The 14532-nt window shown below is 40.3% G+C and overlaps 1 protein-coding gene and 1 long non-coding RNA gene across 3 annotated transcripts in view; one reads left to right on the forward strand and one right to left on the reverse strand.

Moving 5' to 3' along the window:
• tacr1a (tachykinin receptor 1a) overlaps nt 1-14532 on the forward strand; it is a 75230-nt gene that overhangs the window by 12510 nt on the left and 48188 nt on the right. The window lies entirely within an intron of this gene.
• LOC118314498 lies at nt 7925-14454 on the reverse strand. Of its 2 annotated transcripts, XR_004794658.2 has the most exons (5): nt 13514-14454; nt 13226-13440; nt 11424-11519; nt 9518-10068; nt 7925-7991 (listed from the first exon to the last, which is right to left on the reverse strand). It is a non-coding gene; the product is annotated as an uncharacterized LOC118314498 (long non-coding RNA). The 2 variants fall into 2 exon arrangements; XR_004794656.2 differs by lacking the exon at nt 11424-11519 and having other exon boundaries at nt 13514-14451.

The raw sequence follows: 14532 nt of genomic DNA on the forward strand, positions 1-14532 counted from the left end.
CTTAGACCCAGGGTGCGATTTGTGAAAAAAGCAGAGGGGGGGATGTTTTGAAACGTTTTTATTCATGAAAAAAAAACGTATCAGATGAGTTTTTGATGAAGTCCACTAGCTGACCTGTCATTTTTTCTCCAATAAATATGAGCATATTACAACAAGCCTCGTCAGAATGCAGCATACATCCCAGGTTTACACCGTTAAGTTGTTGCAGTTCCACCAGCTGTGGCTGGATTTTGAATCAGAGGTCGTTTTGAGAGATCATATAGGCTGTACGCATGCAATTCTCTGTTGCTTTTAAACTCTTCTCATTGTGTTTTTTCCACAGAGCTGCACTGCTATCTACTGCCTTTTCAATTGCTGTCTCTCATCTTTTCTGCAAAATGTTGATGCATTTGATGTGGGAATGATACTTTCCATGTCTGCTTATTTTGTAAGCAGACATGGAAAGGAGAGACAGGAGAGCAGATGAAATAAAATCATCAGAGGTGGGGATATAAATACCACAAGGGGTGAAATCCCACGCCCCCCCCGGCAAATCGCACCCTGCTTAAACCAATTAAAAGTCAGTTGATGAAAAAGAGCTGACACCACTGCTACTCAGATGACATCCAGATGCTTCATTAGTTTAAAATGTAAAAAGGAAGCAACATTTGTGATAAGGCACAAGAGGGAGTTTCAATGTGCTGCCATGAAAACATCAGACTGCCATAACTCCACTCCACTGGGAGGGCGTCAGATGAAAAAGTCATGGATTTCTCTACATTACATCATCAGAGTGGTGAAGCTTTTTTTGAGCAAGTTTGTGGTTGATCTGGTTTACCTGCAAGGAAGAGGAACGTACCCTATTATTGAGCAATCAAACTTTATATTTTCGACTTGGACTAAAACCTTGAGTATCATGTCATCAGTTAAGTCGTTTGAAGTGGATCTGATTAACCACAGAGGAGGAGTTTGTAAAAGTACGACCACTTCAATTAGCCATAAAAACACTACATTTGCACACTAAATTCAGAATGGCTGACTTCCTGTTGGTTGGAGGTAAAGGCTACCAGAGGCTTTTTTGTAGGTTTTGGCATGATACACAATTTTAAAAAATTGCAGGGGACACTACTGAGCCATTTTGACACAATTAGACTAAAGAGACATTTCAGACATCTATTTGCCACCTTTTACATGTCTGACAAGTTTTGGGAGACGCAAACCATTCCAAGTCCCTCGAACACAACGTTTCACAACTTAACTGACAAAATTTGAGGTGTGAACCTCTTTGAACCTCCAAGGCAAAGGATGTAAAAGTACTGTTGCCAGTAGGTGGCACTATAACTATAGTTCAATATTGACATGCAAATGTGTTGCTGGTGGGACTGTTATTATTCCTAAGAAATTTGGTGAATATATGACCACACACGTTGAAGTAAGGACATTGTGATGTTTCATGGCGGCACATCGAAATTCACCAACAAATCCCAGAGCCTGGGCTTTACTTGGTTAAAAATACTGAGCTCTCTCTTAGAGAGCATGTTATGGCTTTTTACATTTTTCAGGACACTCACTCACACACATACACATTCAATTTCTCTGCTTTATTCGTCTATTTGTTCCATTTGTAAAACCATTGCTTCTAAAGCTGATTACAATTAACACTTTAGCACAGGCATTTTATCTTTATCTCTCACATTTCATTTGAAACTACAATCTCACGTTTCTCAGTCTCACACTTACATTTAATCATTCTCATGTTGCGCTTCTTATCACTGAGTGTGTTTACAATTAATCTACTTCTGTAGGTACTTCATCCATCTTCAATGTGGTAGGCGTGGTGGTATTGGACACCACTACTTTGGGACCTGGTGTGTTAGTTATTGCACATGCAGGGATGATTTTATCAACCTTAGCTGTTGTTTGCGTAGGACTTTTCTGAGTTTGAATTTGAATGGGTGTCGTAGATTTAATCACAGTATCTGTATTCAATATGTTGCAGTACTAATATTATCTTCACTTAACTTGGACCAGGAGATAATCGCGATAACTGGAGCTACAGTGACCTTGCTCATTTCCTGATCGTTTGGTTCTTTTTTGGGGGCACGCCGACATGACCTTTATACTTTGCATGGTTCTTCTTTTTACGTCTATTAGCATGAAACTGACTAGGAAAACTGGAGGTATGTTTAAGCTTAACAGACAATCCTGGCATGGCCATGGGCTAACATGGATTGGACTGTGTGTGTTTGCATCATACTCATCTGAATTAGAGCTCCAGGCTCCTTTCGAGCAGGACAATGTCTGGACGCTCACTTTCGGATCCTTAGATTTCTCCACCTTTTACATGTCTGACAAGTTTTGGGAGACGCAAACCATTCCAAGTCCCTCGAACACAACGTTTCACAACTTAACTGACAAAATTTGAGGTGTGAACCTCTTTGAACCTCCAAGGCAAAGGATGTAAAAGTACTGTTGCCAGTAGGTGGCACTATAACTATAGTTCAATATTGACATGCAAATGTGTTGCGGGTGGGACTGTTATTATTCCTAAGAAATTTGGTGAATATATGACCACACACGTTGAAGTAAGGACATTGTGATGTTTCATGGCGGCACATCGAAATTCACCAACAAATCCCAGAGCCTGGGCTTTACTTGGTTAAAAATACTGAGCTCTCTCTTAGAGAGCATGTTATGGCTTTTTACATTTTTCAGGACACTCACTCACACACATACACATTCAATTTCTCTGCTTTATTCGTCTATTTGTTCCATTTGTAAAACCATTGCTTCTAAAGCTGTTTACAATTAACACTTTAGCACAGGCATTTTATCTTTATCTCTCACATTTCATTTGAAACTACAATCTCACGTTTCTCAGTCTCACACTTACATTTAATCATTCTCATGTTGCGCTTCTTATCACTGAGTGTGTTTACAATTAATCTACTTCTGTAGGTACTTCATCCATCTTCAATGTGGTAGGCGTGGTGGTATTGGACACCACTACTTTGGGACCTGGTGTGTTAGTTATTGCACATGCAGGGATGATTTTATCAACCTTAGCTGTTGTTTGCGTAGGACTTTTCTGAGTTTGAATTTGAATGGGTGTCGTAGATTTAATCACAGTATCTGTATTCAATATGTTGCAGTACTAATATTATCTTCACTTAACTTGGACCAGGAGATAATCGCGATAACTGGAGCTACAGTGACCTTGCTCATTTCCTGATCGTTTGGTTCTTTTTTGGGGGCACGCCGACATGACCTTTATACTTTGCATGGTTCTTCTTTTTACGTCTATTAGCATGAAACTGACTAGGAAAACTGGAGGTATGTTTAAGCTTAACAGACAATCCTGGCATGGCCATGGGCTAACATGGATTGGACTGTGTGTGTTTGCATCATACTCATCTGAATTAGAGCTCCAGGCTCCTTTCGAGCAGGACAATGTCTGGACGCTCACTTTCGGATCCTTAGATTTCTCCACAGGTCCTACCATTCTCAGTCTCTCCTGCCCCACACTTCCTGGTATTATCCACAAAAGAGTGATCATTACTGCCAGTGCATGACTCTGAGTTGTTTTGCTTGACATTTTCCTCTGTCTCGGTACTGCCCTGATTCTTTTCATGCGGCTTCTTGCAGTGATTCACCGGGTGGTGCTTCCGTCGACTTGGACTGCCTTTGGTGTTGCTCGTATCACTTTGTAGGGACCTTCCTGTCTCGGCTCGTGCGACATCTTTTGAAAAGACCTTGATGTATATCTGGTCCCCCATCAACACTGGCATCTCAGGTTTCAGGTCCGAGTCTTGATCTCTCCTCTCTTTCTGTAGATAGATAGACTTATAGACAACAATTAGTTGCTTCACATATATCTCAGCTTAATTTACAATTATTCAAGCAGTGTGTTGTAAGGATCCCTTAGCTTAGCATTTCATGCGTCGTTAGATGCGTGCTTCTGTAGGTTAACATAAAATAGCTCATTAGTGCAAGTGGCAAAGCATCTACCCAGTTGAGCTCGGTACTAACACAGACCTTATTTAACTTTTCTTTCAATGTTCCGTTGATTCTCCATGAATCCACTAACATGTTTCGTTTTCCATGTACTGATTTTATAATGTCAAAACAATCCATGACTAGATAATTATTTTTCTCACATTATTTTTCAAATAAATTTCATATTTCACATTGATTCAACACCTCTTAAACCATTGCTTGCAGGTATGGCGACCACTAACCTTGCTTTCTTCCCTGTCTCTCCTCCCCCCCTTACACAGTTTCTACATTGTGTAACTCTGGGGTCAAACCTGTAAACATACATGTTTCTTCCATATCCACTGTCTCACACCCTCTCATGTCGACTTTGTCAGACACAACACATTCTCTGACCTTCGACACAACTTTCACAAACCTTCTAGTTTCATAATTCAACTTTCACTCACTTTCTCATCTGAAAAACATGTATTTTTTGAATAGTGTAATTATTGAACAGATTTTAGGATTGGTGCATTCACTATGAAAACTTTAGACTACAAGAGTTGACAAAATCAAACTATATAGGCATCACTTAACATAAATTAGCAGCCTGCATGTATTAAATGTTTCCAATGGATTAACACGTTATTCTGACAAATTCCTATTACCCAATGAACTACTGTGAGACAGGCTATACCCTATGGATCATTAACCCACTTTGGATCAATCAAATAATTAATATGAATCACTAAATAATCACGGATGAAGGCATATCGTATCTTACCTTAAAACAAATCAATAAAACACCGTAAAACAATCACTAATCACTATGCATCATCAAAACACTGTTAGCCCCTTAGTTGATTTTTTTAATCAATTACTACGGCACTTAATTAATAAGTTAAACACTGCTTATGTTTTCTGTATAGGTAAGTTCACAACTAATTCAGATGGTTGTACACTCAACTTAATAATTCACCTTTATCAAAAGTTGGACTGCATTGACATGATCTTAATTTTTGCCTATAGATTCAATTGTTATTTTTAATTAAAATGATTTACTCTGGTTTCGCCCCCATTTAGTTTTTGCTCACCCCTGTTCAGGCTAGAGCCGCAGCTCTTAAAGGCTTTCTCACAGACAGTGCACTGGCTGACTCCCACACACACACACACACACACACACACACACACACCTGGCCTGGAGCCAGCCCCCCCTTTTAGTTTATTTTTGTGCTCCTACTTTTAATCTCCACATTCACACACTTTCGATTAATGGTACGTGAAACACACAGTGTCACTTGCAACATTTAATTTTCAGTGTTACTTTTCATAAACAATCCAATTCAAACAATTCCCTTCTAATAGCACAGCTTTTTTTCAGCTTTATACACAGGGTTTGGTTTGTCAGTCCCTCTGGTTTAAGTTGTCTTTGTAATAATATTCTTTCTATGTGTGGGTTTTATTACTGGCTGTTGGTGTCTTAGAAGATGTTCTTATTAGAGGGAAATGTTTTGTACTTTTATGTCCTCACTGGGTTAATCGCCTCTCCCAGATAAGGCTCCTGTGAAATTATCAGGGCCTGAATAAAGTGCCCTTTCAACTCACTTTCTCATTGTGATGAGAACATGTTCTTTACGTCAAGTGTACAATATATCAGTTCAAAGTCCCCCGTTATTTCAGGTGGGGCTCATAAAAATTACTCTGTGATTTTAAAATATACAGTGTGTCAAATGTACTGGTCATCTGTATACATGTTGTGGACTATAACAGTAGTTCATATTCTACAAAGTTCAACACAGCTTCAAATGATATCTACCCAGTTATGAATAAACATATAAAGTTTACATTATTTCTTGCCCCTAGAGATTGTGTTAAAAAATTCAGAGACTCAAATCAGTGTCGTTCTGTTCTTCTGTTTCTTCAGTCGAAAAAGAGCTTCATTGGGAACAATTCTCTCTGTCTAGTGAAATGTTTACAATATATATTATTAGACCCATCCGTTAATCTTTTGGTTTGTTTTTCTCATGAAAGAAAGTACCCAAAGATAACGAGCTTAGTCTCAACGAACGGCACCACCTTTGCCGTCACAGAACCATTATCCTATAACACAATCTTCCGACTCCTCCAGTTCACTAACCGAGGTCGCATTTCCTTCAGGCGCAGAGGTACTGCAGTATTACCAGACAAAAAACATCGCTCTCCACAGAGACACACTTGTCTCCCCTCAGCTGGTCTGAGAGCAGGCCTTTAGCGTGGTTGACCCCTGTTGTTAAGACACAGCAGATCACCTCCGGTCCTTCTTCAAGCTCGGTTTGTGAGGCCAAATATGTTAGAATATTTCAGGTTTCAGGAGGTTTGCAGAAAGACAAGTCGAAGAAGCCGATGAGCGGTTTCAGCGGGAGATGTTTATTTCGAGATGTGGTTCACAGTACAAAACGAAGATGAATCAAAGTGCTTATGGGTGTACAGCTCTTTTGTACCCACTGTCTACGGAACAGGCCTAAGGTATTACATGTTCAATTATTCAAAACAAGGACACATGTGCATCATCATTCTAGATAGATTCAAGAAGATACTGGTCACAGCAAGGACACATCAGCGCCAGCATGAATATGTTCGCATCAACAAGACATTGTGCGTACAATCAGGTCACATTCTGCCTCTACACGGTCAATATTGACTTCCGCTTAAGGTTCCGCTTATCTGTTGAGGGCCAGACAGTTATCATGCCTGAGAAGTTTAGGTCAGATTGGACCATGTACCTTCCATTACCTGCGACTTCCTGTTCCACAGCAAAGTGGTTGATGAAATGTATTAAGAAAGTTGTTCGTCTTGAGGAGTTTCACAGGCCTACAAAATTTGATGCATGTAAATGATACTTTATGCCAGCAGCAACAGTCAATGTCATAAGGGGGCGCTATGGACCCCATGGGCCATACCCGGGGCCAAGCCTCTGTCCCTGAGTAGAGGGAGCAATTTGTGTTTTCTAAGTTTCATGAGTTTGCAAATGTGGGAACAGCCTCAAAAATGGCCCAACACAGCTGGGAATTAAAAAAAAATAAAAAAAATCCTTATCATAAAAATTGGGCCTAGCACCTCTGGTGCGAGGTGCCCTCTCAGTCCTAATGAGACCCCTGAAATATCCCAATAAAAGTTTAACCTGCAAGCACCTTTGATGAGCCCCTCGCACATACACTGTTTGACATGTAGATGTTTTGAGGGCGGGACTGTTATCATGCCTGACAATTTTGGGTCAATTTTGGGTACCATGTACCTTGGATTACAGCAACTTCCTGTTTCATGGCGAAGGATCAAGAATTGCCACGTCTTCGCCACTTGTCAGGTAAACCTGCAAGGCAGAGGAACGTCTCATATCAGGGAGTAACATCAAACTTTGCTGCAAGGCCACGCCCATTTAACTTTGATTAGGAGCAACTTCCTGTGTCATGGGGAAGGCTCGAAAATCGGCATTGTATTTTCCAAGTCGCCACAGAAGGGGTTCTGATGAAATCTTTTCAAAACTTTTGACCCATAGGTCTTGAAATGATGCACACTAAATTTGAAGTTGCTCATGTGACATCTGTGAGAGGAGTTCGTTAAACTATGATGTCCAAGAATGCGCCAAATTATTAAATATTATTATTATTATATTAAATATTAAAATGGCATTGATGTTCTATTTCTGTTGGTCGGAGGTAATGGCGGCCGTTTTTTTTTATAGGTCTTGACATGATACAAGTGCCTACCAATATTCTTGAATCAACATCAAAGTTACAGCCGGGGGGCCTTGACGTTGAAATCTGGTAGGGGGCTTTATTGAGTCATTTTGGCATGCACATCCCAGAGACCCCTAAAATAAAATTTTGGATACCAGTCTTGATTGCGTGTACAAATTTTAACAACTTTTGGAGCACGTGTAGGCCCTCAAATAGCCAATTCACTTTCTAAGAATAAATCCTACCGTGACAATATGGCGACTCCGGCCCCTAATAATGTCAGATTTGGATCCTGCAGCTCTGGAGACAGAGGAACCAGTACTAGGGGAGAGAGAAAACACAGAGATAGTGACATAGTGTAAATACATTATAGAGAGAGGGCAGAGAGAGAGAGATGCTCAGCATGAGTTCCCCCAGCAGTCTAGGCCTATAGCAGCATAACTAAGAGATGGTCAGTAAACACCTGAGGAGCTCTACCTATAAGATTGGTCAAAGAGTAAATTCTTTAGTCTAACCTTAAATTAGGGGTAGGTGGTTTTTTTAAGAAGCATATTAATTGAAACTCTTGTAACATACCCATAACAAAGAATAAATTGAATGCTCTGACATTGAAACAAAAAAAAATCCTTCATCTGACCACTGGTATGGGAGACTGGCGCACTACCAATGGAGCTAAACATTTTTACAGCTGGGATTAGCCACTAGCAAGGCTCTTAACGTGTCCGCGAGTGAGGTCTACACAGACTGCACAGCACTCGACTGGCTGGATCACCGTTACACATGCACAACAAAACAACGAGCGACAAGGGGACAGAAGCGGAATTGGCTGCAGAAGTGAATGTGCGGTGCCGGTTGCTGTCAGCGCCTCAAGTAAAAAGAGAATTCACGCAGTTACAGAAAGTGATGGGGTTGGTCCTGGAGTGAGACAGTGCTTCAGCCCTGGAGAAAGTGAAACTTATCCCCAGGATCAAGGATCCACACCAGTGTAGTGACGACTAACACTCCACCAGTACAATGGAAACGCCCCGTCAATGTTTCCTAATTCTCAATGATCTATCAGTGATGGGTCCGAGTCCGGATAGGACGGAGCGAGATCGTGGTCCGCCTATTTGTGACCCTTGTCATAAAGTAATGAATTACAGTAGTCCAGTCTAGTAGCAAGTGTCTAGGTCAAAGCAGCAAATTATGTACTGCACCGCATATTAACAATAGCTCATGACGGCCTCTTTTCCAGTTTTCTTACATCCTTTAAACCAATTTTCACTTCCTCTTCTCCCTCCTCCATACTGTCTCTGGAGGGATCACCATGGGGAGTTATTCTGGCCTGGTGTGATCTTTTCACTACAAAAGGAAATAAGGTGAAATAGATGAAATAAAGCAGAAAATGTGGATGGTGTTTACATTAACCTTAGCTCTAAATGGTGTTGATTTACAAATCATACCTGGAGAAATTTTACTGAGTGAGAATTTCCTTTGTAGCTTGAATAATTTCCTCAGCAAACCTAAATATTTTGATATATTTCATCCCTTATTGATCTTCCACCAATATGCCACATAAATATTCTGCAACAGGAGTCTTTGCTAGTGATCACTGCCTGGTCGATGCTGATAGGGACATTAAAATACCCTGTTCTAAGCCTCATGAAGTACTTTAGTGAACAGCCTTCCTTCGGGATCTATACTAGTTTAACTGGGGTCGTATTTTATTAATTGATGATGTTAACGTTGCCTGGAAGTATTTCTGTGACAGTTTTAGTTATTTTATAGATAAACATGCTCCTTTCTGTCAGTACAGAGTAAAGGCTGTGATAGCCACTGGTTCACTTCTGAACAAGCAAGCCTCTTACACAGGAAGAATCAGCTTTGGGCTGTTGCAAGGAAGTCTTGTTCTGTTGCTGACTGGCCACACTTTCGCCTATTTGGAAATCGCTGCACTGCTTCCCTTAAAAATGCGAAACGTGATTACTATTTATCTCAGACCACAAAATTTTCAATTTAATTCAACATCAAAAAATCTAAATCACAACATACATTGTCTCAAAGCACTTTACATAGTAAGGTCAATATTACAATATTACAGGGAAAACCCAACAAATCCCACAATTAGCAAGCACTTGGCGACTGTGGAGGAAAAAAAACTCCCTTTTAACAGGAAGAAATCACTGGCAGAAACGGACTAGGTTGTGGGCGGTCAACTGTCTCGAACGGTTGGAGTGAGGAGAAAAATGGGGGAGAGAGGTGAGGTGGGCAGAATGAGGGGGAAAGGAGACACATTAGGAGACAAGAGAGAGCGAGAGAGAGAATAGTTGTACAACTGCCGTTTTAATCTCAACCAGACTGATACTTATAAATGCAATGATGTTTGGATCCTGCAGCTCCTGTAGCTCTCAGAGATACACTAGGAGAGAGAGAAAACAGAGTTAGTGACATATAATATAAATACATGGGGACATAGAGAGAGGCGGGGGGATGCTAATCATATAACTTCCCCCAGCAGTCTAGGCCTATAAGTCTAACCTTAAATGTGGAGAGGGTGTCTGCCTCCCTGACACAAACTTGGAGCTGGTTCCAGAGGAGAAGAGCCTGGTGGCTGAAGGCTGTGCCTCCCATTCTACTTTTACAGACTCTGAACCACAAGTAGTCCTGAGTTTACAGAGCGAAGTGTGTAGAGACGTTAACACTGGAGAAATATCTATTTTTCTAGTTCCTGTGAGAACTCATGCCGCAGCATTTTGGATTAAGTGGAGGCTTTTCACAGACTTATTGAGGCATCCACACAGTAATGAATTACACTAGTCCAGTCAGGAATACATGGACTAGTTTTTCAGCATCCTTTTGAGATAGGATGTTTATAATGTTCTTGATATTGCTTTATGTGTGAGTCAAAGGACATGTCCTGGTCAAACATAACTCCAAGGTTCCTCACAGTAAAGCCGAAGGCTAAAGTAATGCCGTCCAAGTTAACTATATGCTCAGATAGTATTTCTCTGAGGTGTTTAGTGCCGAGTACAATGACCTTGGTTTTGTTAGAATTTAGAAGTAAAAATTATTAGTCATCCAGGCCTTTATGTCTTTAAGACAGTCCTGAAGTCCATCTACCTGGTTAGTTTCATCTGGCTTTATAGATAAGTACAGCTGGGTATCATCTGTGTGTATCATTTGGTTTTCTTATAATATTGCCTAAAGGAAGCTTATATAAAGTGAAAAGAATCGGTCCCAGCACCGAACCTTGTGGAACTCCATGGCAAACTTTTGTATGAATGGTAGATTTGTTGTTAAAGTTAACAAACTGAAATATTTCTGATAAGTAAGACTAAAACCATTATAGTGCTGTTCCTTTAATCCCAATGTGTTTAATTCTCTATAATAGAATCTTGTGACCAATAGTATCAAATGCAGCACCAAGATCTAACAGGACAAGAATAGAAACATGTCCACTATCTGAGGCCATGAGAAGGTCATTGGAAACCTCCAGCAGTGCTGTTTCTGTACTATGATGTTTTCTAAACCCTGACTGAAAGTCTTCAAGCAGACTATCATTGTGTAAATAGTCACATAACTGGTTAGCAACCATTTTTTCAAGGATTTCAGACATAAAGGGGAGGTTTGGTATACGTCCATAGATAGCTAAAATATCTGGGTCTAGAGTCAGCTTTTTAAGCAGAGGTTTAACTACTGCCACCTTAAAGGCCTTTGGTATGTAGCCTGTTAATAGAGATTATTGATCTGATCTAATATGGAACTGTTGATTACCGGTAATACATCTTTATATAGCCATGATGGAATAGGATTTTAAAGGACAGGTTGTTGGTTTGGATGGAGTGACCAGTGAAGTCAGCTCGGCCACATCTATAGGGGAAAAGCAGTATAGATGTAAATTAGGCGATACTGTTGGTTCTGAGGCAACTGTACTGGACAGTGTGTCAAAGCTGATGGTAATAATGTTATTAGTAAAGAAGCTCATGTAATCATTGCTACTAAGAGTTGGAGGAATAGACTGTTCAGTAGAGCTTTTACTCTCTGTCAGCCTGGCTACAGTGCTGAAAGGGAACCTGGGGTTGTTTTTATTTTCCTCTAGTATAGAGGAATAATATGATGTTCTGGCATTTCTGAGGGCTTTCTTATATGTAATTAAACTATTTTTCCAGTCTTGGTGAGAATCATCTTGATTATTGGAATGCCACTTCCTTTCAAACCTGTTTTAAAGCACGTGTCTATGCATTAAAACATGGAGCTATCCTCCTCTATTTGACTGTCTTCTTTTTCAGAGGGGCGACAAAGTCGAGTGTGGTACTCAATGAGGCTGCTCGACTATCAACAAGAGAGTCAATTTGTGTGGGAGTAAAGTTTTGGAAACTATCATGCCTTGTACTGGCACATGACAGCAGAGTAAATAACAATTGAATATTTTCCTTGAATTAACTTCACCTGCTGTAATAGAACTTTTCTCAGAATTCAGTAAAGTTAATAATCGAGAATTCAAATGTGACTAAGAAGTGATCTAACAGAGGGTTTCAGGGAAATATTATTAGATTTTCAATTTCTATGCCGTATGTCAGAAGGTCAAGGGTGTGATTAAAACAGTGAGTGGGTTTATTCACATGTTGAATGAAACCAATTGGGTCTATTAGTGAAATAGAAGCCCTGTCATGATAGGATATTCTAGCAATAACAGCAAGAGTGACTAGTAATATAATCTGTGTAACACATGTCAAAGATGTAATTTCTGTTACGATCTTCACATAATGCTCTCCAAGATGTGATAGTGTGACATGAGCATGAAATCTGTTTCAGAGATGCTTCAATAAATCCATCAGAGTCGGTCTCAGAGATTTAGATAATGTTGAACAGCTGCCTTAGAGTCATACCACCTCTGCGTGAATAAACAACACTCCAATTAACACTTGTCATTTCCTGTTACAGAAATAAAGAAACAACTCCAACTAGAGCTTGAAAAATGGCTACAAGGCTGGAGGTGCCTTGCTTAAGGGCACTTGGCTGACTGGTGGCTGTTATTGTTATCTTTCATTCTGTGGTCTTATTTATATCTTATCTTGGCTGTTTAGGTACAGTTTTGTTTGTTGATGAAATTTAATTAATATGGTGTGTTTGTGGGGAAGAGAGAGAGAAAGAGAGAGAGAGAGAAAGATGTGTAACAGCAGGGGCACAACACACACACACACACACACACACACACACACACACACACAAGAGAGGTGATACTGTGCTGAGCAGGTGGATATTGGTTTTGCACAGGACACAAGTGTTTGCTGGTTAGTAATGAGACTGTGGTGGCTGACTGAATCATATGTATTCATGTGGACAATAATGAAAACAGGTGACAGTCCTTCATACACACACACAAACACACACACACACACACAGACCCCCCTTTAACAGCCTATCTCCTTTCAACTGATGGGAGTTTACGTAACATTCTGCGAAATAACAACAACCCCCGAGATGCCAATAAACCAGGGGAAACAAATCCATGATCAAATGACCAATGCCTCCTTTCAAATGCAATTTGAAAAAAGAAAAAAAAAATCACTGACCGGCTTGAAGGCAGGCAATTTCATCTGTCGTTTCAGCTGCTTCCTTCTTAATCACTAGTTCCAGGAGAGCATTGCAGTATAACCTCATTGTGTTTATATTGAACCGTTGGACTGCCATGGCAGTTTAGGTTCTATATGTGGCTAATTGGAGATGTATTCATCCATGCAATGTAGTACAGGGTCCCCATGCTGCCTGCCACCTTGTGAGAGGTATCCTATTGAGAGGAATCAGATATTGGCCACAAACAGATATTTGAAGTAGGTATCAACCACCAACCCTGCAATTACCTCCTGAGCCATCCGCTGCCTGCCATTAGTTTTGGGTTACGGTAGCTGGTTCCATTCTCTCCCAGTCCCTTTTTATTAGCAACAGTATTGTGCATAAACATTCAGGTAACATTAGTATGCTCTTTTTAGCCAAGTTAAAGAAGACATATTATGCTCATATTCAGGTTCATAATTTTAATTTGTGTTGTTACTTGAAAAGGTTTACATGCTCAAATGTTCAGAAAAAGAATCAGTTTCCTCAACACTGTCCATTCCTGCAGCTCCTCTTTCCAGCCTCTGTCTGAAACACTTGGTTGTAGCTCCTGTCTTTTTGAGGCCCCCCTCCCATTGAAGCCTAGTCTGCTCTGATTGGCCAGGTGACCCACTTTGTTCTGATTGGTCAACTGCTTCCAGCACATATAGAAAGTGTTGGTCTCTGCTCTAGCTTTACTTGGCTTTGTTTGGGGGTGTACCAGACTAACCGCTAGGCATACATATGCACTTCTGTAACACGTGATATCACAGACTTTGCAGACCTTTTACATATCAACAACTTTTATAACAAACTAGAGGGACGGGACAAATTAAATATGCAAAACATGTCCCCTTTAAAGGAACAAACATTACACAGGCCGCAGACTGTTTCAGCTGAAGCTGAAAATCAGCAATCTGTAAAGTAAACTCAATTCCATATCTGAAAGGCTCTAGATCTGAATACCCACACCTAGTTTCAATGAAAACATATTTTTTCTCATGGATAAAGCTGTATATGACCAGACTTCAGAAGAGAACAAGATTAGAGGTCAAAGTTTTAGTTTCGTATTAAACATCAGTCTTCATTCATGGCAGGTAGAATGCACATTTTAATGACTGAATGTTTGCTTTAAACCTGAATATACTGTAGTGCAAGTTTGCCAGCAAGGGTGTTGATGACTGGGGCGGTCAAGCAGGCAGACCTCTGTCCTCTGCAGGTGTGTGTTTGATTCTGACATCAACAGCCTGACTATGACTCATATAGACAAAGAAACAAAGCCAGTGGT

The sequence above is a fragment of the Scophthalmus maximus genome, chromosome 19 (genome assembly GCF_022379125.1).
Source record: "Scophthalmus maximus strain ysfricsl-2021 chromosome 19, ASM2237912v1, whole genome shotgun sequence".
In the NCBI taxonomy this organism is placed as follows: Eukaryota; Metazoa; Chordata; class Actinopteri; order Pleuronectiformes; family Scophthalmidae; genus Scophthalmus; species Scophthalmus maximus.